This window comes from Dasypus novemcinctus, chromosome 6, assembly GCF_030445035.2.
Source record: "Dasypus novemcinctus isolate mDasNov1 chromosome 6, mDasNov1.1.hap2, whole genome shotgun sequence".
In the NCBI taxonomy this organism is placed as follows: Eukaryota; Metazoa; Chordata; class Mammalia; order Cingulata; family Dasypodidae; genus Dasypus; species Dasypus novemcinctus.
In genome coordinates this window covers 132,027,740-132,053,469 of record NC_080678.1, presented here as the reverse complement: position 1 = coordinate 132,053,469, position 25,730 = coordinate 132,027,740, and the positions used below count along the sequence as shown (strand labels likewise).

The 25,730-nt window shown below is 41.1% G+C and overlaps 1 long non-coding RNA gene across 1 annotated transcript in view; it reads left to right on the top strand.

The window, feature by feature from the left end:
• Positions 1-5,440: 5,440 nt before the first annotated feature.
• Positions 5,441-25,730, top strand: part of LOC131279037 (uncharacterized) — a 57,010-nt gene continuing 36,720 nt past the window's right edge. The window contains exon 1 of the long non-coding RNA XR_009186381.1: positions 5,441-5,518. This is a non-coding gene — a long non-coding RNA (uncharacterized lncRNA). The remainder of the gene's footprint in view (positions 5,519-25,730) is intronic.

Below are 25,730 nucleotides of genomic sequence, written 5' to 3'. Positions count from 1 at the left end.
CTTCTAGGATAAGACCCAATTGCTTTAAGGGTAATCTCTCTTACTATGGACAGAACAAATGATGAAATTTAAGCCAACACACACACACACACACACACGCATACACAGTGTAGATACTTTGTAGAGGCTTTTAGGAAGTTCCCCATGCATCTCTAGAGAAAGTTTCCAGAAAGCAATTACTTATCTCTCCCACTGGATAGTTTCTGAAAGCCTTTCCATGACCTCAAGAGGAAGCAGCCTGAAGATGAAGACAAATGAAATCAACACACTGGATGGTCAAGCAGAAAGATGGAGAGAATCTGGGTCCATGTCGACATAATTGAGCTGCTGAATCAACCAACCTGAACCCTGCCTGCAGTGGCTCTGGGAGTTCTCCTACTCCTGTTTAAGGAGCACTGCCTGACACTTGCAGCCAAAAGCCTTCTGTCTGTCACCAGCGATTTTCACCCGCTTTTCCCTAAATTCTGTCCTTGAGGGCCCTCTGTATCTATGACTCAGAGACATTTGTCAGTCCTGATCTTTTTGGATCTCTGTTTCCCACCAAGGATTTTCTTTGCTGGAATTTTCAAATTTCCTTTTATCATTTTGAAAGTATTTTCACACGGAAGGCCTATGTCTACCTCTGTGGCCAAGGAGACAAAAGGTTTCCTAAAGTTCTTATCAGTTAGAAGCTAGGAGTCTTAACTACAGCTGTGGGTAGGGGTGCTCTTCCTCGAGGAGCTTCCATTTCTGTCAGAACCTGATAGAGTTCAAGATCGGTTCCTGCCACTTAGTGTGTCTCACCAGATCTCGTCCTCACCATAGCCTTGAGGAGTTGACATTCAGGGAAGTCATTCATGCTGTGTTCCAAATATTTCTGGTTTCTTCATTCTGAGCACAGGGCCATGGACTTATTCTGGCCAAAAAGTGATGAGAAGAGGCCATGGGTGCTACTTCCATGCCATCCTGGCACATTAATTGCATGTGCAGATGTGCAGATCCCACCCACCCCCACCCCTCTGTGATCTGGCCCAGGGATCATAACAAGCAAGGAGAAAGGAAACATGGAGCAGAGCTGCCCCCTGACCCACGCTGGAGAGCAAGAATAAAACCTGCATTGCGAGGAGTCACTAAGATGGGGGGTTTGTTCGCTCTACAGCAGCATAATCTGGTTTATTCTGACTTAAACGTTGTTAGTGTCATTTTTGTAGAGGAGCGAACTGAGATTCAGAGAAGGTAATTATTTGTCTCAGATCACCAGTAAAGAGGGGACTATTCATTGTCCCCCCAAATAAAACTGTGGTTACTCTGAAATAAAGTCCAGGACCTTTCCACTCAATCACCCTGCTTCCTTAAAGACCTGGTCAAACAAAAGGCCTGAGTGGCTATCCAGATTCTACTGAAGACACTCAGAGAAAAAGGTGAGAAATTCTTTCACTGATTGGAAGACTCTCCAAACATTGCTTCTTCCCCGTGCTTAGCTCATACCAAAGAAGTCTCCTCTTTCACTGTGCCCGCCCCCACAGTGCCCCCCAAAGCACACTGGGATGCACATAAAGCCATGTGCTCTGCTTTTTTGCCTAATCCTCTGGCATAACATTCAAATTTCTTAGCCTGGCATGCAAAACACTCCAGGATCTGGCTACAACCCAGTTTTTCCATTCTTTTTTTTTTTTTAAAGATTTATTTATTTATTTAATTTCCCCCCCATCCCCTGGTTGTCTGTTCTTGGTGTCTATTTGCTGCATCTTGTTTCTTTGTCCGCTTCTGTTGTCGTCAGTGGCACGGGAAGTGTGGGCGGCGCCATTCCTGGGCAGGCTGCTCTTTCTTTTCACCCTGGGTGGCTCTCCTCACGGGCGCACTCCTTGCACGTGGGGCCCACGCGGGGGACACCCTTGCGTGACACGGCACTCCTTGCGCGCATCAGCGCTGCGCATGGCCAGCTCCACACGGGTCAAGGAGGCCCGGGGTTTGAACCGTGGACCTCCCATATGGTAGACGGATGCCCTAACCACTGGGCCAAAGTCCGTTTCCCGAGTTTTTCCATTCTAATGCCATCTCTTGACCATTCCCGGAGGAACTCTTCCTCCTGCAGCCACATGGGTGGTCCTGGAATACCCAGGACAGTCATGCTGTGCTCACTCCTGCCCCTTCATATGCTTTTCTTCAACTTTGGCCACATTAAAAAAAAGAAGTTTGTAAGGCTTTACATAGGGGTCCTGCAATTCGGGGGTTGGGGTGGCACAAGAGCTGGGGGCCTGGCACGTGCCTGAGCAAGTCAAAGGTGAGAGGTGATGGCTCTGACAACCTGCCTGGTGGGAGGGCAAAGAGGAAGAGTCAATACCCATGCCAGGGCAATGATGTGGATGTCCAAGGGGACCTGGACGGGAGCGGCAGCCAGGACCCGCCATGAAATATGGAGGGGCGATATGGGCCTGGACAGAGAGTGAGTGAGCCGAGATATCTGCTCACATAGAGGGGGCTTTTGGGAAAATGACTAAAGGGCACCCTCCTTTTGGCTGATGAATTACACAAAGGTGACCCTTCCTCCCCCACTCATCAGGGTTCAGGGCTTAGCTAACAAAGCGCTGCCTGCATCCTGGCCTTCAGGGACCCACCTGTTTGGCACCTTCATTCATGGTGTGAAATATATAAACATATTGGTAGCCCTGGAGTGGACCCAGGAAGGGCGAGGGCTGAGGGAGGGCGCTGTGTGCAGCTAGCCAAGGTCAGGACCTCATTAATCAACAGAGTTGCATTTGGAGATTTCCCCTTCCCCAGGGCAATTCCTGGGGAAACCACAGGATTCTCTTTCTGCAAAGTATCCGCCAAGCCTAGAGGGCCTCAGGCCAGATTCCAGGGGAGGAGGTGTCTGAGCTGATCCATTCGGCTGGCTGTGAAGCTGGGCGTAAAGGGAGAGGTTGAGGATGCCTCTTTCTCAAGACTGTTTTCTGCCCAAAGCAGAGCAGGCCTGGAGGAGGCAAGAGCCTGCAAATCAGATCAGAACACAGAGTTTTCTGTTTGGAGTGCTTAAAGTAACTGGACATGCCCAAGATTTTATTTACAAGGGCCTAGGCAAAAATGAATCTGTGCATTGAGTTTGAATGGTTATTGGAAAGAAACAAAGCAGTTGCCTCCTGCAGGCGCCCTACGAGGTCCAGCTAATAAGACGCAATACAATAGCCACGCCTGTTTTCCCACTGTGAAGCACGGGCTCTGCACAGGCCGCCATAACATGGGAGGATTGAAAGGCTCCGAGTCCAGCTGCTCTCTAGAAGCCGGCAATTTCTACACGCCACTTTCTGCCACATCATGATTTTAGAGTTAATAAAGCAGGGCATTTATGTTCAAGGGTGTGTGCCAGGTTTTCCTGTCCACCCAGATGCTCCCTCTCTTCAAAGCCTAAGGATTCTCTCTCCTTATGGGGGATGGGTGCAGGGCAATGCACTGGCTGAAGCTTTGCAAATGGGTGAGCTGGCAATTAATGGAATGAGCCATTAATATTTATTGGGTACCCACCAAGGCTCAGGGACTAGGTGGCCCCAGACTTCACACCGAGGTAATTATGTGTCCATTTGGTCTTTCAATAAAATATTTTTCAGCCTCCACTGGGAATTTTTTTATTGGCATTGGACTTCCACACAATTTATTTTTATAGTCTTTTATGTGAGGTTGTAACCTGATTTTGTCTAGGTTCTTGACTGTGGAATTGATCCAGGCAGGGCTGAAGAAGGCCAGAATAGGGTTCCAAAGGCAGGAGAGCAGAGGAGAGAGCAAGACCACTTTGAGCTTGCTTTTTAAACGACTAATTGTTCCGCCCCTTTGTTAATGACACAGGATGTGTCCCAGCTGTTTGCTGCTTTGATTGATTACCCCACTGTCAATTCCCCAGGAGGGCCATTAATAAGGCCCCTGGAGAATATCCAGGCATCTGGTCTTATCCCCAACAGTACCGAGCTGCTCCTGCAGAGGGTTCTTTGCTCAGAGGGAAACACGGTGGTAGGTAGGAGCAAGGAGCCCAGTGAGTGCGGGGAGGGGCAGCTCTAGAGACCTGTAGGAAGTTAATCTCCTGGGGAGGGCGGGAAGCGTTGGCTGCAAGGGGGGGGGGGTGCCACCATCCTCTGTCTCAATTAGACACTCAAACCTATGAAAGGGAGGCTGAGACAGAAGCCGGGGAAGAATCTGCCAAGGCCACCCAGGATTAGGCAGCAGAGCAGAGATCTAAATCTAGGTCTGCCCACCTCCTTGCACTCCCAGTAACTGACAAGGCACAAGGGCTTGCAAAGGCCTCGAAGGAATGGTGCAAATCTATGACAGAGTCCTAAACTTCATAGTACTTTTCATTTTTCACTGGTAGAAACAAAATCACGAAGAGCCCTGGAGGTCAGTGGCCACTGGGAGTATTGGGTGGTCCAGTAGGAATTTCCAAGTTCCTGGGAGAGATGGGTTGAGACCTCAGGGCCCACCAAGGGGAATTTCCTGATGTAGCAAGCAGGGATTCTTCCTTCTATGTGTCCCCGGAGCAGCCACCTATGTAGGGACACAACGATGTCTGCAACATTTCAATTCATTCATTCTGCTCACGTTTATGAAATGGTGAGCAGGTGCAGAGTCTTGATTTTAGGCATCCTGAGGAAGAAAAAGATACACAAGACACGCTGCCCATCTTTAAGGAGGAATTGAACCCTGGTACTTACATGCTTGCCCGAAGGATGTCCTGGAAGCTGAGGGAAGGCCAGGATGATGAGGGCAAGAAGGCACCTGCTGCCAGTACACCATGGAGCAGGAAGCCGACTCCTCCTCACCTGGGCAGGGGGTGGCCATTCCTGCGCAGCCCAGTTCAGCTCAAGCATGAGACTGTCTCCTGGCATAGCCCAAGGAAGGCTGTGCGCTGTGAGGCAGGTCTTGTCATACCTTTCAAAGAGCCAGGTCAGCCAGTTTTGGCTCTGGTTAGGATCAAATGGATAGGGGCGTGCTTGTTAAGAAGTAAAGTTTCTGGCTTCAGATTCTGAGCTGATGTCTGCTCCCTGAACTCTCTCTTGACTGACCACCAGACCTGAAACTGTCTCGACTGGCCTATTGGCCACTGACCTCCTATTTTGGCCAGGCTAGTGACTCCTTCTGCAGTGGTCTATCCGGTCCAGAGTGCTCAAGCACTCTATGCGCCCTGCTCTGACACTGCAAACCTCCCCTGCCGCCCCTGCAGGATCAGTAGGGTGCTCAGGTGCGGGCCAGGCCCTCCCTGGAGAGCGCAGCCACCTAGTCCTTGCTGGGTGGAGAGGGTGTGCCCTGAAGTCCTCAGTGAGCAGGGCTGTTGGCACCAAGACACTGGCCTGGGAGACGGGCGACGGGCCGCTGTCACTCCAGAGAATTTACTGCTGGCAGCGAAGGGCGCTGCAGTGCCTCGGGCCACCAGCAGGGGCAGCACTACCGCTCTGGGCTCAGTCAGCCTAAGTCAGGGGCGCGGGCCAAGGCTCCAGTGTGCAGCGCGCAGGCGGCGCCGGGGTTGGCTGAGAGGACCCTGCACGGAACCTAACTGGTGAGGCGGAGGGGGCGGGGCAGGCCGGGTGAGGACAAGTGCAGGGCACCGGGAGGAGGGCGACGGTGGCCCGCCGGGGCGTGGGGGCGGGCGTGGGGGCGGGCGTGGGCCCCAGAGGGCGGGGCCGGGGTGCCGCGGGCCTGGCGGGTTCTCAGGTGAGGTCCAGCAGCCCCTGAGGGCGGGGCTATGCTGCCCTGGGCCCTGTCAGGCCTCAGGTGAGGCCCTGCGGTCACGAAGGGAGAGACCATGTGCTGTGCAGGGAGCCTAAAGGGGTGATTGTGGCTGGAGACCTGGTGAGGCCTGAATGGCCGGGCCCTGCGCAGCGGATGCCCACGTACTGTGACAAGTGCTGTGGCTCCTGTGTTTAGCAGGTTTGGGACAGAGAACAGTTTGGGTCTGTGGTAAAGAAAGTTCTTGAACTCTCCTTTAAGGGTCTGATATGACTGGTCAGAATCCATAATGAGATAGTATGACACAGTCTCTGCTGCCTGGGGCCTGGGGCAGTTGGAGTCCACGAGCTCCATTCTGGTTCAAGGATCAAGGAAGGGTGAAGGGCCTTAAGAGAAGCAGAACAGTAATCCCTCATTAATTAGTTCAGCCACTGGTTTTGAACACTTCCTGTGTGCCAGGCACTATTCTAGACTCTGAGAATATTGATGAACGAGCTGGGCAAGGTCCCTGCATTCATGGCGTTATGTTCCAGGTGGGAGACAGGCAGTCAAGGCTCAGCCCTGGATTTTTGCCTTGTCTATTTTTGCCTTGGTATTTACAAGAATACTGTAAGGAGTTTGAAAGGGATGGAAGCAATAATTATGATGTGACTATGTTAGGCTTGAGATGTGTAGTAGGTTTTTTCCCAACATACACTGTACTAACAGCATAGTTCAAAAAAAATTTTTTACAGTGAAGGCCATGCACCCACTGGTGGCATTTAACTCTCCTTGTGTTTTCACATTTCTATTTATCTATTCATCTCTCTATCCATCTGTCAATTGCCTAGTACATTTTTAGTTGAGATGTCAAATAGGCCATTGGAAATTTGAGTCAGAAGTCGTGGGGCTGTCAGGGCTAAAGTTAATTTTTGGAATTATCACCCATAGATGTAGTTAAACTGAGCCACTGGATAAGCCTAGGTTGAGCCAGGACACAAAGAAGAGTAGGGTTAAGTCAAAAATAAATAAGTAAATAAAAGGGAGAAATGTGGTCAGCCATGCTTAATGCTGCTATTTAGAATGAATTTGGCAGTTAGGAGGCGTTTGAGTTTTCTGGCTAATGGGTTGGCTTGAACAAGGGGGTTTACCAGGCCCATGACTTTGTGGTTAGGAGAAGTCCAAAGTCAAGGCATCAGCAAAATGATGCTTTCTGCCTGCAGACTGGGGCTGGCCGCCAGCTCCCTTGGTCCTTGGCTTTTCAGGCACATGGCAGCGCCTTCTCCTTTCTGTTCTGGGCGCCGCTGACTCCCAGCTTCTGGCTGTTCCCCTTGGCTTCTCTGTCCAGTTTCCTTCACTCATCAGGACCTCCACCAACTGGAAAGGGTCACCCTCCTTGAGTTTGGGCATGACTTAGCTAATAACATCTCCAGAGGTCCTATTTCACTTGGGTTCATGTCCACAGACCTGGGGGTTGGGACTTGATTGTTCCTTTTGTGGGGGACAGGATTCATTCCCCAACAGAAGGATTTTGATAATTTTAACTAGAGCAATGATAGTGGAGTGGAGAGGCTTTAGGGTCAAGTAGATTTTTTTTCTAGCTAGAAGAAACTAGACCATCTAGTTAATACACCAGTGGGGTTGAACTCATGGAAGGAGAGAAGTTATGATATTGATGAGAGAGGAGAAGACTGCATGGGAAATCCTTGACTGCCTGAGAGGACAGGGGATACAAAAGAGGTGACTGACTGACTTTGAAATGAGCAGGGGCCCTAATCCACCACGGTAACTGCGGATGCAGGTAGGTCAGTAACATTGGTGGGAAAGGCAGAGTCATTGGCTGAGTGAGGGCAGTAGGAGAAAAAACAGGTACTGGAAATTGGAGGAGAGACCTGAGACATGGCCATTTTGGAGAGTGGGAAAGTGAAATAACCTGTGAGGTAGAATTGGATGGCCAGGCTGTATTGAGAGCCTATTTGCGAAATGCAGGCATGAGTTTAAAGTGAGCTTAACCAGTGTGGATGTGTCATTTTCTTCAGGAATGGTCAACCTTGTAATGGTGCTGTGAGGGTTAAATGAGGTAATCCAGTTAATATAGTGCCAAGCACGTGATCAGTGTTATCTGTTTTTATTTCCGTCCTCATTGGGCATCTCAGTTTATACAAACGTGGCTAAAGAGAGCTGACATTGACCACTTTGCAGGATCTTCTCCTGTGGCATCTTGTCATGTTCTCCAGTAAAACCAGTCCACTGCAGTTGGCAGCTTCTTGCTTCAGTTGGGCACAGCTTAACTAATAATATCTCCAGGGGTCCTTTCACTTGTGTTCACACCCACAGGCCTGGGGGTTGGGTCCTGAACGTTCCTTTGGTGGGGGTCAGACTCCTGGTGTGGTTCTCTTTATACAGTTTGGTGATCGAGGATGTTTGCTTTTCAAAGCCATGGGGTAGCAGCTAAAACCCTCCATCATCAGACTGTTTCAGAGTTCCCAACTGGATGCGCCAGAGTTTGTCAGCCATGGCAGTTCTTAAGTTTCTGTGAAGATCTCTTCTTCCTGCATTTTGTATTGGATCTGTGGCATCTACAGTTTGATTACCAGGGGGAAATTTTCAGTTTATTAGGTTGACTCTTCTTCCTGACTGCTGGGCAGTATTAACACAAATATAGCAATACTAACTGCCATTGACTGAGGTCTGAATGAGAGCCACTACTACAAGCACTTCATATGCATACTCTCAACTCTGTGAGGCACTTACTATTATATCTCTTTTTTTTTAGAAGAAAAAATAGGCTCAGAGTGGTTAAGGAACTTGCCCAAGTTACACATGGCCTAGTTTCTGCCACGGACTTGAATTTTTTTTATTTGGCTGAGCCATCACTCGTCTGGAGTAGAGTAGTTAAGGTAATGGGCCCAAAGCCAGATGAGCTGGATTAAAAAACTTCCACTTGCTAGCTATATGACTTGGGCAAATCATTTCACCTCTGTGTGCCTTTATTTCCTTGTCCAGAAAGTGGGAATCATAGTAGCACCTGCGAGGATTAAATAAATTAGAGTTAACCTGCCCAGCTAGTGCCTGGCTGCATTCAGGCAGATGGTAGTACAGTCATGGCGCTATGGGGACTGACTGACCCTGACCCGCACCCCCAAACCCGTCCCCGAGGGTCCTGCTGCCACGGCTTGGTGGAGCTTGAGCATGGAAGGGCGCTGGATCCCTGCTCCTCCCTCAGGGTTCCGATTTTATTAGCTCTCTGAGGTGAGCGAACACTTTATTCAGACTCATCTGACCCCTGGTGTTTATTTCATTAGTCCTGGAATTGCACATCACCTAGAAAAGGGCAGTAAGCCTCGAGGAGTAATGTAATTCCATTTTCATTCCTGAATCAGCAGCCCATGCAAGGGGTGGTTGAAAGGCCAGTTATTATATAGCTGGTGCTGGGCACGGAGTGTGGTAAATGGTGTGTGGTTCCGTGGCTGCGTGCTAAAATGTATGGACAAGCTTGGCCAAATCTTTGGGGTGACTGTGATGTGTGGTGTCGGTTCCTGATGAAAAGCACCTGGGCAGGCCTTGCATGTGAGACCAGGGACAGCTCTAAGTGATCTTTGATGAGGTACAACAGATCGCCTGAATGCATGCTAGAAAGGCATGGTGCCCCGTGGGCTGGCATCTGCATCAGCAGGGGTGGTTCATAAAACCTGGCAGAACGGCAGGCTTTACTTCTGCAGATTCTGAAGCAGTAAAGCACAGGTAGGGTGCTGGGATCTGTTTTTTAAGTGCGCTCTAAGTGAGTCTGGTATGCACGAGATATCGTTAGTGCCAGTCAGTGCTTTTTAGCCTTGACTATTTCAGAATCACCTGGGAAGTTTTACCAAACAAACACATACACAGACACACACACAAACAAAAAATGATTCCCTGGCTCACCCAAAAGATTCTGATTTAATTGATCTGTTTAAGAGCTGGCCATTGGTGTGTTTAAAAAGCTTCCCACCTGATTCTTCTGTGCAGCCAGGTTTGAGTATCATTGTCTATGAATGATCAGCTTGGTTTCTGTTCACAGTTTTGTTACTCCTGGATTTAAAGGAAACATATCTCCAGGTAGGAAAGTAAAAGAAATCAGCATTTCTTAAGCTAAGCCATGAAGATTTCCTGACATTTTGCCCTGGGGAAGAGAATTAACATGCACTGAGAGCATTGTGTAGAATTTCCATCTTGCAGCGGTTCTGGGAGATGTTTATTCTTCCCATTTTGTTGATGAGGATTTGGAGACTGAGGGCAGTTATGTTACTTGCCCAAGGTTTGCATTCAGAAACGTACAACTCCCAAGTCCATACTGCACTCCATCAGTGGTTCTCAAGTGTCACTGCATGTTGGAATCCCTCAGGAAGTTTTAAAAATGACCCAGTGTTGTGTACCATTCTTAGAGATTTCTCTGGTTTCATTGGCCTGGACTGTCCTGGAACTGGGATTTTGGAAAGCTCTCCAGTTAGTCCTAATCCTAATGTGCAGCTGAAGTTGCGAATCCCTGTCTTACACCTTGTAGCCTCCTGGTGACCTAAATTCACTTTCTTCCACACCAGCAGATTGTCCCTGTGTAGGCTGCCACCACTGGGGCCCCTGCCTCCATCCGTTCACTTATACTTGTCTTAGTGTCCTTTCTTTCCATGCCTTCCTGTATCTTAATAAATAGGTATTGAGTGCCTACCATGTGCCAGACATTTTTCTTGGTGCTGGAGTGCCTCAGTGGTGACAAGACAGCCAGGCCCCTGTCCTCATGGTACTTACCTTGGAGGAGACAGGCAGGAAGCACGTGAGCAGATTCACATGGATTACACACAGAGCAGATTTTCGGGTGATGAATGGTACTTCAAAGAAAAATAAAGTGGGGTAATGAGGAGAGCCATGCAGACTCAGAGGGCCTCTGTAGGTTGGCTGATGAGGGGAGGTATTTCCAAGGATAAGTAGGCAGAAATCGAAATGCTGTGCATGTTTTAGGTAGCAGGAGATGAACTTGGCTCATTTGAAGAATGAGCTCCCTGCCAGAAGGTAGATTGAGGAATACCCAGATCTCTATTTCATTCAAAGCACCAGAACAGCACCTGGCGCATCCCTCAATAAATATTTGTTGGATGAATGAATGAGCAGCCACTAGGTATGGCTGGAACAAAATGACAGTGAGGGAATGAGTGGCAGAGGAGTTCAGAGGGATAGGGCCAGATGATGGGGGCTTTTATTGGCAATAATGAGGAGTTTGGATTTTACTTGAAATGCAAACAGAAGCTCATGGAGGGTTTTAATCACAGGAGTAACACAATCCAGTTTAAATATCTTTTCAATAGGGGTATAATTTAATTACAGGAAAACTCACTCTTTTTAGGTATTCAGTTTGATTAGTTTTGACAAATGTGTCAAGTCATGTAACACTGCCACATTTTCATCAGTCCATCATTCATCCACTCACCAGTTGATGGATACTTGAATTGTTTCCAGTTTTTGCCATTTCTAAGTAAAGCTGCTGTAAATGTTCAGGCACAGGTTTTTGTATGAAACTACACCTGACAGTAGGGTTGCGGGTCGTAAGGCAAGTATATTTTTAATTCTTTAAGAAACTGCCACGGTGTTTTTCAAAATGGCTGTACCATTTTGAAATATCACTGGCAATGAATGAGAGTTCCAGTTGCTTCATATCCTTGCCAGAACTTTGTGCTGTGTGTGTGTGTGTTTGATTTTAGTCATTCTGTATTCTAATAGGTATGTAGTAGTATTTCATTATGGTTTTCTTTTGCATTTTGGTATTTTTCGGGAGTGTTGAGCACCTTTTCATGTGTTTATTTGTCATCCATATTTCTTTGGTAAAATGTCTGTACAAATATTTTGCTCACTGAAAAATATTAGGTTGCTTGGCTTCTTTGTGAATTGGTCTTTATATATGTGGCATAAAGTCCTTCTTCAATATGTGTTTCACAAATATTTTCTCCCAATCTGTGGTTTGTCTTTGCTTTTTCTTAATGGTTTTTAATTTGTCTGCCAATTGTTTTCTTTCTGTGGTTTGTACTCTAGTATCCTAAGAAATCCTTGTATGTCGCAATGTCACAAAGATTTTCTTCTAGGTTTTCTTCCAGAAGGTTTACATATTTAGGCCCATGAGCCATTCTCAGTTGATTTTGTATATATTGTAGAGCTCTGTTCATAATTTTGCATGTGGGTGTTCAGTTGTTCCAGCACCATTTGTTGAAAATACTCTCCTATCTGTGTTGTGTATTCTCAGCACCTTTCCTGAAAAGGGAATTAGTTGATTTTATTCTGTTCCGAGAGGTGTTATGTCTATCCTTATACTATATGACTGTGTCTAGATGTTCCATCTCATCACTTGTATTCACCATTACAAAAGGTCTTAGCCAGTGCAATCTAGGGAAGCAAAAGACAAAAGGTACACAGATTGAAAAGGAAAATATACAGTGGTCTTTATTTGTAGACAACACATTGTCTATATAGAATATCCCAAGGAATCTATGAAAAAGTTACTAGTAATACTAAGAGTTTGTAGCAAAGACACAGGATACTAGGTTAATATCCAAAAATCAATTGTATTTCTATATACTAGCAATGAATACTTAGAAATTGAAATTTTAAAAATACCATTTACAATGGCTTCAAAAATATGAAAAACTTAGGGATAAATCTAATGAATCACTGAAATAGTTGAGTACTAAAAACTACAAAACACAGAAAAGAGAAATGAAAGGAAACCTAAATAAATGGAGAAATATCTATGAATTTTATTTGCTAATATTTTGTTGATGATTTTTTCATCATGAGAGACTATGGCCTGTAATTAAAGATTCTGTTCTATAATTATGCTTTTGATATCAGGTTAATGATGGCCTCATAAAACAAGTGGGAAGTATTCCTCCCTCTTTAATTTTTGCAAGATTTTGTGTAGAATTTGTTATTTTTTCTTGAAACCTTTGGTAGAATTCAGCAGTCAGGCCCTATGGGCCTGGAGTTTTCCTCATGTTGGTTTTTAGCTATGGACCCAGTTTCTTTTATATACACACACACATGTTCATACATATGCATATACACATATATAGATACATGGCTACTTGGGTTATATATGCTACTCAATTTTTTTATTGGATAACTTCAGTACATTGAGTTTTTCAAGAAATTGTCCTTTTTGTTTATGTTATCAAATTTGGTATATGGTTGTTCATAATACTTGCTTGTTATCCTTCTGAGAGCTCTAATATTAAGATCTCTAGTGAAGTCCTCTCATTTCTTGTTTTGGTTACCCTTTTATATCTTTCTCTCCCCTCTTCCACCTTCTTCCCCTACTTTCTGCCTGCCTTCATTCCTTTCTCCCTATTAATTTTGTCTTCTGGCCAATATGTAATTGGGTTATTTTCTTATTTAAGAGTCCTTTGTATACTTTGAATATAAGTCCTTTATCAGATACGTATTTTCCAATGTTTTCTCCCCATCTGTGGTTTGTCTTTTCATCCTCTTAATAGAGTCTTCTGTAAAGAAGTTTTTAATTTTAATGAAGTCCAGTTTATCATTGTTTTTCTTTCATGGATTGTGCTTTTCATGTTGTATCTAGAACTTCAGTGCCAAACTCAAGGTCAAATAGATTATATCTTATGTTATCCTCTGGCACTTTTATAGCTTTGCATTATACATTTTGGTCTGTGATCCATTTTGAGTTTGTTTTTTTGTGAAAGGTTTAAGATCTGTGTCTAGATTTATTTATATTTTGCACACAGATGTCCCCTTGTTCCAGAACCATTTGTTGAAAACCCTGTGCTTTCTCCATTGAGTTGCCTTTGCTCTCTGTCAAAGACCAATTGATTGTATTTCTCTGGAGGCTTGCTCTTCTGGTCCTTCAATCTATTTGTGTATTCTTTCACCACTACTACACTGACTTGATTACTGCAGCTTTAGATTGTTTTGAATTCAAGTAGTGTCAGTCCTCTTAACTTTGTTCTTAGTATTGTAGTGGCTTTTCTGGGTCTTTTGCCATTTCATCTAAACTTTAGAATTGGTTTGTTGATATCCACAGAATAACTTGCCAGCATTTTCATTGGGATTTCCTTAAATCTGTTGATCACATTGGGAAGAATTGATAACTTAACAATTTTGAGTCTTCCTGTCCATGAACTTGGAATATCTTTCCGTTTATTTAAATCTTCAGTGTTCTCTTGCAAGTTTGCTTTGGGAGCTTATGGAGAATACAAAGAGCAGGTTGTTACTCATCCAGTTACACGAAGGCTGCCACTTTAGACAAGGTGGAATTAACTACAGTCTTCTTTTTCCTTTCCCTTTCCTCTTTCCTACTTCTCCAAATATTTGAATTACTAAGCTTTTACAGCCTTGGAATGTCTCCACCAGACCACTGGGGAATTAGAACTAACCTCACTGATGCTTGTACTCCCCTTTTCCTCATTACCCACAAACTTTTATCAACATTTATTGGGGTTATTCCAATTTGAAAAAGAATTGGCTACAATTTCTCTTTTTTCCTTTTGATATTATGGTAACATATACAATATAAAATAGCCCGTTTTAACCACTTTCAACCTTACAATTCAATGGTAATTGAAGTACCAATGTTGTACTACAATCACCACCATCGGTTACTAAAACTTTTCCATCATCCCAAACAGAAATGCTATAATCATTAAGCATTGACTCCCTCTTCCCTCTGTTCCTGGTAACCTTTAATCTACTTTGTCTCTATGAATTTGCATATTCTAGTTATTGAATATAAGTGAAATCAAACAATATCTGACCTTTGTGTTTGGCTTATTTCACTCAACCTGATGTCTTCAAGGTTCACCCATGCTGTCCCATGTATCAGAAGTTCATTTTCATGGCTGAATGATAGTCCATTGCATGTATATACCACATTTTATTTTTCCATTCATCTGTTGATGTCCATTTCTTATGACGTGGCAGATGAATCCTAAATTAAGATTGAAGTCTTGGTATTTTAAAGCAACCTCTTGGACTTATTTATTTTCTTCCTTTGTTTTTTAAAATGATCATTTTTTTTTTTGCTGAGATATAATTCACATACCACAAATTTTACCCTTGTGAAGTGTATGATTCAGGACTTGTATATTTATGAAGTTGTTCAACCATGAGCTGTGTCAAATTTCAGAACATTTTCAACAACCAAAAATGAAACCCCTTACCCTTCAAGCAGTCCCTTCCAGGTCCAGTCCTTGGAAACCACTAATCTGTTTTCTGCCTCTATGGGTTTGTCTCTTCTGGACATTTCTTATCAGTGGAGTCATATGCTATGTGGCCATTTGTGTCTGACTTCCAGGTTTTCAAGGTTTATCCTCAACACCTTAATCTTTTTTTATGGTGACTAACATTCCCTTAACATGGATATACTATATTTTGTTTATCCGTCGATCAGTTGATAGACATTTGGGTTGTTTCCACTCTTTGGCTACTATGGATAATGTTGCAATGAAGTTTTTGTGTGGATTTTAAATTCTTAAATTCATTTGGGTATATTCCTAGGAGTGGAGCTATATCCAGACTTCTCTTAAAACATTTAATTCCTTTGGAAGTTTGAATGGAAGAGACATGCACATAAATAATTGTGTTAAGACAGGGCTTTTAGGGGACTCTTAAGAGGTCTCTAAAGTTATCTTCCATTTCATTGGACTGATTTCAAGAATCAGTGAGGAATTTTCCCAGATGCCCACTCAACTGAGAGCTCCTTGAAGGTGGAAGTTATATTCCTCTCTGTATTTTCAGTCCTAACAGTGTACAGCACATTGTAGGCACTCAAAGCCTGAGGAATCGATTGGGGATTTTTCCTCTTCCCAGACGTGATCTGTGATCACATTCCTGACAGGTGGATATAGAGACTCAGGGCATGTCAGGCACCATTGCCAGGCAACCAAGGGCAGCTTCTGTTGCTTGGTGACTGGATAAGAGGATGGGGTTGGAAGTTTAGAGCCTTCATGGTCACTCTTTTAGAACTGCCTCATTGAAGCTGAGCTTGCCTCCCCTCCTCATGCCTCTTTTTGTTCTCCCCACCTTGTTGTCCCTGAGTGAGTAGTTGGACAGCTTAAGCCACTTGCTTCATAGTAGAGCAGGGCTGTCTTGAAGCACGAGTGCCATTTGAAATCTTCAGGAGCAACCTTGTTTCCAGAGGTGGCTCAGACTTCACTTGCTAATCACAAGACTGCTGGGAAGTGGCCCAGAGGCTTTCCAGAGAAGGGAGAAGGTGGGGGTGATGAGTTGGGAGAGGGAAGATTTTCAGAGGTGGGAAACTTGTTTCTTTTTTTCCAGCCTTTAGAAGCTCAGGGCTCAAGCCATAAAGTGACCTAGAAATCCAGAGCATTGGCTTTCTCTTCTCCCTTTTAACTTCTCTCAGAGGGAAGATGTCTAAGAAGAAAAGGGTTGTGGCAACACGTGTTTTCTTTTTTCCCTAAGGGTCCAGGACTTCTCAAAGGAACTGATTATACTCTAAGTTCAGAGAAGAATATTTTAACCATGACAAATGAACATCAGTCTTTCTAGGAGAGAATTTATGGACTTAGAATTTTCTAATTGAAAAAAACATTGCTGACATCCCTGTTGTTTTTTTTCCCCCAGTTTTGTTTTTTAAGTTTTCTTCTTATATTTGATGTCCCCTGTTTTAAAGCTTATGTTTGACATGTTAGATAACTAAAGATTAAGAACAAAGGTGGCCTTGAGGCATATGAGGACAAATAATTTGAGAGAGGTTGGGAAGTCCCCTTTCACAAGTTATCTCCCTCACTTCTTGTTTTCCTAACATAGATGCCTTCTTTGTCCTGTAAGTGACTGTTTTTTCAGGAGACCCCCCATGAAAATGCTCATGTATTAAAGGGAATTAATTTAAAGGTAGAATCTTGAGGGAATAGGCAGAGCAGTCATTTCTGAAGAGAGACAATGGCATTTTACATTTTCCTTTGAGTCTACCCTGGCTTAATCTTTTATTGAGTTTCTCATTTTAGACCATATCCACATATGCCTATTGATAGCACATTATGAAACATGTGGCTGGAGTTCCTCTCTTGATAATAGCAGAACAAATTGCATTTTGTTGGAGAAATATATTCTTATATTAAGAAAAACTTGTTACTTAATAAAACATATTTATAAAAACAATCAGATGCAGGCATGCCATGTATGCAAAACTCATTATGGTAAAAGTAATGAAGCATTATATGATTTCTCACTTTGCAGAGGTGGCTGTTCTGAGATTGCCCAGGGATGATGTGCAGGTAGCCCTTGTGTAGGTCTTTCTCTCCTGGCAAATGTGAGGCAGGAAATGCAATTAAGTAGGACCTGCTCATTGAGACAGCAATGTGTTCTCCCAGCGAGGTAAACACTACTGTACCAAGGGTCCCCAAATCCACCCCCAGATTCAGTAATTGACTGGAAGGCCTCATAAGAATCAGCATGAAGTTGTAGGGCTATTACAGTGAATTTATTCATTGTGATATTTACAGTATAAATAATTACACTGTGATGATTACAGTGAATCTATATAATAAATACAGGGTACCAGTTACAAAGCAAAATCAGCAAAAAGGAAAGGCTCGTGGGGTAAGGTCTGAAGGAGACCAGGTACATGCTTCCAAGAGTCATCTCTCAGTGGAGTCACAAAGGCTTCAGTTCCTCCAGCTACAGGTTGTGACAAAACATGTTACTGTAACCTGAGGCTAGGAGTCCAGGGGTTTTATTGGAGGTGAATCATGTAGGCACAGACTCAGGAGACTCTCAGGAGGACAGCAGGTGTTCAACATAAGCCACATTGTTTGTACAGTTGCTTCAGCACATTGATCCACTGTTACCAGTTAGTTTTATATCAGTTAGGGAACTGTGTACAAGTCAGGTTCTCAGATGTCAACCAAGGGCCAGCTGTGCAAGCAGGCCCCTCTAAGGTAGCTGTTTCCAGCCTACTCTGTTGACTGTCTTTTGCACAAGTATGTAATGTGTACGTGTTCTTGACTGTCATGATCTCAGGGAAATTGTTCAGTTGTCACCTATAAATCAGTAGTTCCTTGTGTTACATATGCCCAGGTCTTCTAATTGGTGATGCAGGAACTTTGTACTTTGAAATAAAGTCCTGTCTGTAATTAGTGGTAGAGAGGGGAAGGAATGAGGGGAAAGAAAGGACAGATGGACCCAGGGTTCAGGGGCTTGGAGGAGGAAATATGCTGAAGCAATTTACATCATGAAAGAAAGAAACTAGATTATTTACCTTGGCGCCTAAATAGCAGAAGCATCTAGAAAATGGAGTAATTTAAAAGTGCTATTTTAAGTGTTTAGTTATTTTTACTTATTCCATTTTAATAATTGCAAAGCATTTGCTCAGAGTGAGGTTCTGTGTCGATCAGTTGCAATTGTTGGCAGGGGTCCGATCCTTATAATGCAAAAAGGATGATAATGGAACCTGGGACTATCACAGAAGTCCTTGATCTTGCTGCTAACACATGGGATGTGATAGTTCTCCATCATTTCTCTGAGTGGTAGGTAAAAACTTGTTTTTAATGTTTAAACTTTCATTAGTAACTTGATTGTTTTCATGCAATTGCTTCTACATATTTTATTTTAACCTTTATTTTTTAATTAATTAATTTCTCTCCCCTCCCCCCCCCAGTTGTCTGCTCTTTGTGTCCATTTGCTGTGTGTTCTTCTGTGTCCACTTGTATTCTTGTCAGTGGTATCCAGAATTGTGTCTCATTTTGTTGCATCACCTTGCTGCTGCGTCAGCTCTCCATGTGGGTGGTGCTAATCCTGGGCCGACTGCACTTTCTTTCATGCTGGCGGCTCTCCTTATGGGGTGCAGTCCTTGCGCTTGGGGCTCCCCTATGCAGGGGACAGCCCTGTGTGGCACAGCACTCCTTGCGTGCATCAGCACTGCGCATGGGCTAGCTCCACAGGGTCAGGAGGCCCTGGGTTTGAACCTTGGTAGGCAGAGGCCCTATCTGTTGGGCCAAATCTGCTTCCCATTTTTACCCTTAATGAAGTGAGTTATTTATCTTCTATGGTTCAAAAATCAACTTTATTAAAATCATTTTACCTTTTAAAAATCATCTTTTTTCAGGTACAGTTATGTACAGTAATCTTTACCTGATGAATAAAGTCCCATTTATTTAATTTTTTGGCCTATTTGAATACCCTTATTTCTTTTCCTTGCCCATTAGTATTGGTCAGAACTCTAGTACAATGTTGAATAGCAAGGGTGAGAATGAATGTACTTGTTTTGTTCCTGATCTTAGGTCAAAGCATTCAGTCTTTCACCTTTAGGTATGATGTTAACTATAGTTAGAACTTTTTGGTAGATACCATTTATCAGATTGAGGAAATTCCCTTTCATCCCTAGATTGCTGGTAATTATTATCAGGAAAGGATTTTGGATACTTTTTCAAATGACTTTTTTCCTATATTGAGGTTTTCATATGGCTTTTTAGGTTTGTTATTATGGTGAATTATATTGTTTGATTTTTGAATGTTTGCCAACTGTGAATTCCTGGCACAAAGCCCATTTAGTTATGATCTCTTACCCTTGAAAAACATTGTTGGACTTGATTTGATGAAATTTTGTTTTAAATTTTGCATCTCTGTTCAGTGAATAGTTTTATTTTTTTGTAGTGTCTTTGTCTTATTTTAGCATCCTGGTGATACTGGCTTCATAGAATATATTGGGCATAATTCACTTCTCTTCAATTTTGGGGGAACATTTGTGTAGATTTGGTATAATTTTCCTTTGATGTTTGATAGAATTCACCAGGGAAGCCATCTAGGTCTGGAGATGTTTTGATTTTAAAAATGATTCAGGACTATTCATATTATCTTTTTCTTCCATAATTGAGCTTTTTAGTTTGTATCATTCAAGGAATTTGTCCATTTTAATTAGATTATTGAATTTAATGATATAAAGTTGTTATAGTATTTCCTGATAACCCTTTTTATATCTGTTGAATCTGAAGTGATGTCACTTCTTTCACTTCTGATTTTTGTGGTTTGTATCTCTCTTTTTTTTCTTTATCAGTATGGCTAGAGTTTTATTAATTTTATCGATCTACTCAAAGAACCAGCTTTTGGTTTCTTTGGTTTTCTCTTTTGGTATTTTATTAGTTTTTTCTATTTCATTAATTTCTGCTTTAATATTTATTTAATTTCTTATGACTATTTTGAGTTTTATTTGCTTTTCTTTTCCTAGTTTCTTAAGGTGGAAGCTCAGGTAATTTGAGCTCTCTTTTCTTTTTTAGTGTAAGTGGTAAATTTCTCACTCAGAACTTTTTTAGCAACATTCCATAAATTCTGTTATGTTAGGTTTTAATTTTCATTTAGTCTAAAATATATTCTGACCTCCTTTTTGGTTTCTTCTCTGATCTGTGGGTTATATAAGAGGGAGTTATTTAGCTTCCAAATATTTAGGCTTTTTTCAGAGACCACTCTGGTATTGATATCTGATTTAATTCCATTGTGGTCAAATAATATACTTTGAATAACTTGAATTCTTTTGAATTTTTAAAGATTATTTTATTGTACAGAATTTGCTTTATCTTGGCAAATGTTTCATGTGCACTCAAGAAGAATAATCTTCTGTTTTAGGTAGAACATTCTATAAATATTAGTTATGTCAAGCTGCTGGATGATATTGTTCAAATCTACTATATTTTTTGCTGATTTTCTTCCTACTTGTTCTATCCATTTTTGAGAGTGGGGCATTTAAATCTCCATCTATAATTATGAATTTGTCTATTTTTCCTTAGCAAACCAAAATTCTTGGTTTTTTTATTTTGAAGCTTTGTTATTGGGTGTATAAATGTTTAGGAATATTATGTTCTCTTGATTAATTGACCCCTTTATCAATGTGAAATGACCTTCTTTGTTTCTGGTACCATTCCTTGCTCTGAAATTGTCTTCTGTAATATTAACATCGTCCCTCCATCTTTCATTTGACTAGTGTTAGTATGATATAGCATTTTCCATCTTTTACTTTTAACCTATTTGTGTCTTTATATTTAAAGTGTATTTTAAGTAGCATATAGTTTGGTCTTTCTTTTTTATTCATTCTGATGATATCTGTTTTTTAATTGGGGTATTCAATCCATATACATTTAATATGATATTGTAATAGTTACATTTGAATCTGTCATCTTACTTTTGTTTTCTATTCGTCCTGTCTGTTTTGTGTTCCCTTTTCCATTTTTATTCCTTCTTTTTGATAAAGTAATTTTGTGGTTGCTTCAGAATTTATAGTATACATCTTTAAACTATTACAGTTTACCTTTAAGTGATTGCCTTAGTTTCTCAGCTGTATGGACAAGAAATACCACACAATGGGTTGGTTTAACAACTGGAATTTATTGGCTCATGGTTTCAGAGGCTAGAAGACTTGCTTCCTCTTGGGGTAGGCAGTGTTCTGGTTGGCTGGCAATCCCTGGCTGGGTTCCTTGACTTTTCTGTCACATGATGTATCCTTTCTTTCTCTTCCAGGCTCCATTGACTTCCTGCTTCTACTTGTCTATGTGGCTTTCTCTTCAAAAAATTTCCAGTAATAGGATTAAAGCCCAGCCTCATTCAGGTGGGCCACACCTTAACTAAAAATAACGTCTTCAAAAGGTCCTATTTTCCATGGGTTCACACCCACAGGAATACATAATTCACCCTACCAAAGTGATATTATGCCACTGCACATATGGTGTTAGAATCTTTATTGATAATATACTTCCTTTTCTCCTTGACCTTTATAATATTTTTGAGTGTGTGTGTATGTCTCCCAGTGTGACTCCCTTATCTGTTTGTTTTTGCTCATTGTCTGCTTGTTGTCTGTTTGTTTTTTTCTTTTGGAGGCCCTGGGAACTGAACTCAGGACCTCTCATGTGGGAGGCATGCACTCAACTGCTTGAGCCATAATCGCTCCCCTTTGTAGTATTTTTGTCATGCAACTTACTTATATGGTTGTAAACTGTAAAATGCATTGTTATTATTTTTTATTAGTCAATTTTCTTTTTAAGTGATAAGAATATTTGTGATATATTTATCCTTATTGTTACCATTTCCTGTGCCCTTCATTCCTTTGTATACATATAGATTTCAATGTGATATCATTTTACTTTTGCCTAAAGGACTTCATGTAACATATATTGTTTTACAGGTTTGCTGATTAAGGAGTTCTTTCAGCTCTTGTATGTCTGAAAAATCTTTATTTTGCCTTTGTTTTTGAAAGAGATTTTCACTGTTTATATATCGCTATATTGTCCATTTCTTTCTATTCTTAAACAAAATTTTTTTGTGTGATGTTCTTCCACTGCCTTTCCACTAGTATCCTTACCTTTGTTCTTTTATCAATAGCATGTCTTTTTTCCTCTGGTTGCTTTTAAAAAATTCCCTTTATCTTTGGTTTTGAGCAACTTGATCAGATGTACCTGAGTGTAGTTTCCTTACTCATTTTTTTGCCTCGATTTCATTAAGTTTCTTGGTCTGTGGTTTCTCATCAGATTTGGAAAATGACCATTCTTTCTTCAAATATTTTTTCTGGCCTCCCTTCTTTCTTTGATGGAATCAAACTACATGCATATTAGACTGTTTGAAGTTGTCTTAGAGCTCACTGATGCTCTTTTCATTTTATTCAAAGATTTTTTTGTCTTTGTGTTTCAGTTTGGGTTTTTTTGTTTTTGTTTTGTTTTGTTTATTTTTTAGGAGATACCAGGGATTGAACCCAGGACCTTGTACATGGAAAGCAGGTGCTCAACCACTGGGCTACACCTACTTGTGTTTCAGTTTGGATATTCTATTGCTTTGCCTTCTAGTTCACAAATCTTCTCTTTTATAACAACTTTTAATATATTTACCTGCTAATTCATCTGTTAAGGCTCAGTTTTAATTAAGTATTTTCCTTCTTATCTTTGCATGCTAGGTAATCATTTATTGGTAGTCAGACTGAATTTTACTTTGTGGGTACTGGATATTTTTGTTTTCCTAGAAGTCTTCTTGATCTTTATTCTGGGAGCAGTGAAAGTCAGTTGGATTACTATTATATTTCCTCTGTGTGATTATGCCACCAAATTTATATAGAGGTTTTTTCCTTTAATTTTGCTTTCAATTTTTAGTGGATCTCATTTTCAAAATTTAATTGTTTCAAAGTTATTTGCATGGTTTCAGAGTTAAATTTACACAAAGCAAGGTTTAGTCCAAAGAAGTCTCTTGTCCAATCTGTCCCTCTACCCTTTATCCTTCCTTCCCTTATATTTAACCATTGTTTTAAGTTTAAAGGTACTTGCTTCCATTTATTAAAAAATGTTTTGTAATGTGTATTTTTGTGTGTGTGTGTATTGGTATTCTCTGTCCTTTCTTTTACTATGTAGTTTATTTAATTGCTTGCTCTATCTTTTGATAATGTTTCAGATATTTGGGCAAGTTTTTATTTTTTTATTTTGTTTTAAGTTACTGTTTTACTAATAATTTTATTGTAAGCTAGTTTACAAATTTTAGGTTATGGTTTTTAACTCATTTGTGGGCGTGCTTTTCTAATGTGCCTTTGTTACTTGAAAGGATATTATTTTTCTCCTGATTTCCTTTTTTATTATAACTTTTTGTGAGCACTGATCTCAGTGTTTTACTGTTGCTCATGTGTAGATGTGAAGAATTTTCCTATGGCTAAGAAAGGGAGAGTGGGTGAGGAGTGCTTTGCTACCTTTGTAGTTCTAGGTGTCCTCTGTTTCCACCAGGTGTTCAAAGTGTGCTTTTTATGACATGCACTGGTTTCCTCCTATCCCCATTCCCAACTTTATTTGGCCCTTCTGTTTCCTTTGATCCTATTTTCCCCCGCTGCTCAATTTGATTTATACTCCTGGCAGTTTCTCTTCACTATGAAGCCTTGTCCTATAAGAAAACTTTCAGCTGGTTAGTTTCAGGACTTTATAGGATTCCCATCACTCTAGTACCCCCCAGCCTTACTATGTTTCCATTGCACTCATCCAAGAATTGGACCCTGCAAAGCCACTTCCAGTTTCAGATGTTGTTCTTCGACAGATTTTCTGAGTACCTATTGGAGATTTGGGGGTTCTGTAACTTTCAAGACCATCAGAAGTCCCTTTTTCTTTCTTCCTCTTTTCTTCTGTACAGTTGCTGATACTATGCAGGAAGTGTTGGTGGAGTTATGCTGAAACCTTTTTTGTTGTATATAATATCTATTTTTTTTGATGGCTATCCAGTTTGCTCTATTTTTGTGAGTAGATTTTAATTGTTGAAATTATGTGAATTTTAATAAGTTTTTGAGTTGTAACAATTCCATAATGCAAGACTGGTAGGATAAAAGGTGCTTTAGCATATTGGTTGGCCTTATAACCAGGAATGGCTTCTGCACATCTGTTGCCCTCTTGTTTTCAGGTGTTCTGGGGTGTTGTGTACACTCAAAATATGCCATAATTCTTAGTTATCTACAATGCCTTGGTATGACTAAGGAGGAAGTGGCTACCTGCCTATAAGATCTAATATTTGAGTCACTGTCTTTTTTCCTAAGGTATGTTTATTCATATTTGTCTAAATCCCTGATATCACATACATGTTATAATATTAACATAAGACTAAGACATTTCATTTTCTGTTCTATGTTTCAGTTTACATTAAAGATTATTTTCCAACATATCCAAATATTTCTGTTTAGGGCTACATAGAAAACTACAATTTGCCAAATTAGATTTTTCAGCAACAACTTTTGTTGCTTCCATATATGCAAATACTAATCTATTGAGTTGAATCTCATTTTATATTCTTAAAAATTCTTCACCCAATATTTCCAGGTCACCTCACAGGTCTACATTGCCTTATTACATGTTTTCAATCATAAGGCTTTTTTCTTTTTTCAAAATTCTACATATAAATTGTATTATTTTCCAGTATGAGTTAGCTGATGTGAAATCCAGCTGAAGGTTTACCCATCTGACCTTCAGAATGGTTGTTTCTTCATTGGAAGAATATTAAAGCTACTAGGAAATGAATGCTCACTGAACACACTCTTTCATATATGACCTGAAAAGTGTTTTAAATAATGTGAATTCCTACATGCCCTGCAAATGTTGCTGTATGAATAAGGGATTTCATGTGGTTTTCATCAAACAGTTTTTCAGCATGAAATATCTGGTATTCCTCCTAGGAGTTTTGTCTTTCTCATAAAGACTTTTCATGATTATTTTTTGTTTTTAGTGATTATTCCTACACTGAATTTTCTTTTGCACACCAAGGTTGGTCCTTGAGTAAATAGTTATACACATCCATTACAAACTTAGTGTTTCTCTTGTTGTGTTCCTTCATTTAATTTAAAGGAGAATATAAACTTAGGCATTCCTCCATTGATTTACAATGTAGAATTTCTCTCACATATCATTTTCCTGGTTTCTTTATAATTTTGAAAAGCAGGTGAAGACTCTTCTATTTTTATTGTATTTATATAATTAGTTCACTCATTTTATATCAAACCATCAATAGAAGGTTTTGCAACAACTATGACATTGTATAGATTTGCTTAGGTAAGATGAAGTAGTTATAAGATAAAAAGCTATTCCCTGTTGATTACAAGCATAGTGTTTCTTCAGTGTGTGAGCTCTGTGGTGTATTAAAGGTTAATTTTATGTTTATAATCTCTTCTGTATATTGAATGTTAGTGACTGCTGTCATATCCTCAGATAAAAACATTGCTTGAGAGCTGTCCCATATACTTGTATTTTATTCCTATTTAAGTTCTTATATATTGCGTAAATTAAAAAAATAAACTTAAGGTCTTCCCATTCATATTAAGACATTCATGCAGTTTCTTTCAAATGTGAGTACACTCATGTCATCTAAGTTCAGAATGAGTGAAAGCTTTCCCACACAGACAACATTCATGTGGTTTCTCCTCATTGGGAATTCTCTCATGTTTCCAAAGGAGAGAACAATGAGTTAGGACTTTATGACATAGGTGATATTCACATGGTTTCTGTTCAGTGAATTCCCTCATGTTCTCTAAGGTAAGAATAATGATGGAAGGTTTTCCAACATAGATGACATTCATAGGA